Source organism: Leuciscus leuciscus (genome assembly GCF_965113295.1).
Source record: "Leuciscus leuciscus genome assembly, chromosome: 25".
Taxonomy (NCBI): domain Eukaryota; kingdom Metazoa; phylum Chordata; class Actinopteri; order Cypriniformes; family Leuciscidae; genus Leuciscus; species Leuciscus leuciscus.
The window spans coordinates 7,949,396-7,953,080 of record NC_138724.1 but is presented as its reverse complement, the minus strand read 5'-3'; the positions used below and the strand labels follow the sequence as shown (position 1 = coordinate 7,953,080).

General features: G+C 35.3%; 1 long non-coding RNA gene across 1 annotated transcript; it reads left to right on the top strand.

Annotated features, from left to right (window-relative positions):
* Positions 1-1,054: 1,054 nt before the first annotated feature.
* LOC309491157 lies at positions 1,055-3,135 on the top strand. The gene is made up of 3 exons (XR_014202948.1): positions 1,055-1,909; positions 2,794-2,827; positions 3,077-3,135. It is a non-coding gene; the product is annotated as an uncharacterized lncRNA (long non-coding RNA).
* The last annotated feature ends 550 nt before the right edge of the window (positions 3,136-3,685 follow it).

Below are 3,685 nucleotides of genomic sequence, written 5' to 3'. Positions count from 1 at the left end.
AATTTAGCATCCGATGTCTTTAAAATATTTACACTTGAAAACAAGACAACATTTTTTCCCCAGTGCATTTGAAGGCGTAACAAACATTTGATTCAATACTGAATCTGTTCTATTCCAGGTGAACAATCTGTCTGGAGTGAATGGATTTGTGGAGACGCTGCGGCGCTCAGGACGGTTTCAGCTCCATTAAAGAACATCATCAACACAAAGACAACAGCAGTGCAAACTACAATCAATATCAGGACAATCTAGTGTCATTATGAATGTTAAACATCACAAAGGCAATGTTATCCGTACTAACACAGTCCAGTTCCAGTTAATTATTTTTTTTATTTTTTTTTAAATAAAAATAAACTGAAAACAATTTAGTTAAATGAAGAAATTCTTTAACTTGTCTGATTATATAGATTGTGTGTGAGAGAACTAATATACAGGACTAATAATAGAGGTAAACTGATTACTTGTTTTTTTAGCTTTAATGTAAGCATTTCCCAGAAGTGACAAATTGGAAACAAGCCTGACAACATTCTAGAGCCTCAGTCTGAAGGTTTGATGATGTGACAGATTTTGTGTTCAATGTGTTGAAAACTAGCCACAGATTGTAAAGATTCAGTCAGATTAGAATTTACACTCTATTCACTTTCATCCACGTGACCTCAGGGCAAAGAAAACAAACTCAAAGCTGCTGGGAAAGTGAAGTGTTTTAAGAAAAATGGAAATTCTGATCATTCTTAATTTTATCTTTGTGTGTGTGTGTGTGAGTTCTTAAAATGTTTTTTACAATCCAAATTGTTAATGTACTGTTCCTGTTCTAACAAAAAAGGACAAAAATAGGGAACGAGTGTATGATATGACCAATCTGTCTCATGATTTAATGGTCTAGACTTGTGGATTAAAGATTGTGCATGTTCACTCTTTGCTCATGTACAAAATGTTTTTGTTTGTAGAGCATTTGAAGAAACCTTCTACAATCATTGCAATATTACATGTTCTAATTCAAGTACCAAGCTCAATGTAGCATGTACAATGGTACTGCTTAGAAAGTACACTGTAAAAAAAAACTGTAAATTTACAGGAAACTGTCTGTATTTTTTACAGAATTTTGCCGTTTTGTCATTATACAGTGAATACCTGTTATTTTACAGATATTTGTTGTAATTTAAAGATCCACTATTAAATTTACAGGTAATTGCTTTTATTGTGGTTTTACATTAATTTAACGTTTTTTAAAGGAAATTATCTGTAATTTTATAGGGTTATGTGTAATTTTACATAAAAAATTAAGTAATATTTTACAGATTATTTCTGTGGAATTAGAAAATAAAGAAAATAAGGTATAACTGCAGAAATCAGCAGTCACTTAACATGTTTTCCTTAAAGATTATTAAGCATGTGGGGGTTAAAGTGAGTTTTAAGATTTGTCCACACATTAGGCAGGCCTATTTAATTATTTATAATCTTTTAATTTTGTCTTGCAAATAGATGTTCATTTTGATCATCATTTGTATTTGCCCGTAAATTTCATTTAGGCCTATATTTTATGTATTTTATGAATCGTTTTTCCAAATCTGCGTTGCTGCACATTGCGTGGCTTTGTGTGCGTTTGAATGTGTGTGTGTGTGCCCGCGCGCGCGGCCGCGCGCAGATTCAAATTATCCGCCATTACGTTTCGTTGCTTAGTCCCGCCCAGCCCACAACGGTTAGCTACAAATCTGTCTCTGTCGTCGATCTGTGTCAAGGGCAAGCGGGAGATTTGAATTCAGAGCTATAATCGTATTCGACAGAAGCAGCCGTGAGCAGGAGCGCTGCTGAACACATATTAGTTGTAGTCAGTCCGGAAATAACGCGCCCTTTTTCAGTGAGCCTGGTTCGTCACAGCAGACCTCATCCCGACCGATCAACGGCTGAGGTAAGAGTCTAATACTACATGTAAATGATATTTTATATTACATTTGTGTTAAGTGGTTAGACTGTTTCCATGCTAACGTTAGCATTCTTAAATTATGTTCAGTCATAACTGGCGTCGAGGGCAAAACACAAATGCAGCATGGGTCTTTTCAATTATCGATCTGTGTTAAGAAAGATCAGTTGAACCCACTCTAACTTACTTGTTAACTTATAGACCTAAAACAATCTTTAGTAGACTTGTTATTCATATTAAAGTCCATAATTGTGTATAAAATCTTCGTTATGATAGTCAGTAACATTAAACCAATCTCTTAAATGGCGGGACATTTTGAAACCATGTCTGGAAGCTGAAAACTTTATTTTTCAATTTTTTTTTTTTTTTGTAAACTTTTTTTTTTACTTTATTTTATTATAGTAAAATTGTAGTAAACACGTTTTTAGCTGATTTTTTTACCATTGTAATAGCCACAGTTTTACTAAAAATAGGCCTACTGTGTTTCTTTTGTTTATTTCGTAATAGTTAACATGACTAACTTTATTAAGACCGTTAAGAAATCGAAATACTGTCTGTAACTTAACGTACTTGTTGATGATACAGGAAAGCCTAGAACAGGAAGACTAGAATATGAATACAACATGATGAACCCCTAGGTGTATCTAGGTCTAGGTCACAGTAAATCATATTCATTTAATGTTACTTTCTATAAATGTAACTTAGCTAAAATCACATGGCAGCTCAAAATATTACTGCTGGCCTTTCCAGCTCAGCTTCAAGATCATAGTCAGTTGAGTTTTTGCATTGTCCCAATGGAACATATTCTGACATGTGTAAATCTAATACTGAGTTTTAAAATAACTTGTGTGTGTGTGTGTGTGTGATTTCAGGTCACGTGGAAAGCAGATGATCATGGCAAACAAGGTATGGGAAGAATTCATTAAAACATAAAAATCATAATGGTTCTGATTCCATATGTTCATAACAGTCTTCTGATTCCATATGATTGCACTAAAAGTATGCACAAGGTTTGGATTTGCTACAGCAAGATTACGATTGTGTTAGATTCCACCCATCTTTCTTTCTTTTTTTTAACTAGGCTCTGTCATTTAGAAACATGACTTTTCCTATCACTAATATCTTAATGACACATATCTCTACCTTTTAATCCAGCCAGATGATCTGACGGTTGCTGCTCGCATCTCAGCCTACCTGATGGAAAATTCTTGCTGTATGAATGACCTTCACCTTCAAATCAGCCTTGCCAAGACAGAACTGCTTATGGTTCAACTTTCAGCCAAAACATACTTGCTGTGATCCTGCTGATTTGCCTTATCATTAGGAGGATCAGGCCCTTCCTATCGGAGCTACACAACTCTCTTGTTCTATCCAGACTGGGCTATTGTAATGCTCTCCTGGCAGCTCTTCCAGTATCAGTCAAACCTCTGCAACTGATCCAGATGCTGCAGCAAGAGTTGTCTTTAAAGGTAGCCCTATGCCTAAACTCACTGCTTCAGATCTATGTGTCCTCCAGAAGCATGTGTTCTGCAAGTGAACGGCGCCTTGTGGTGCCATCATCCCAAAGAGACACAAAACCACTTTCACTGACATTTACCTGGACTGTTTCCTGGTGGTGGAATGACCGGCGCAACTCAACACATTTTCAAGAAACTGCTAAAGATCCATCTTTTTCATAAACACTTCACCCAATAATACTATATCTTTGTAAAAAAAAAAACTTGTCACTGCACTTGTTGCTTTTTATTATCTTTAATTATTATC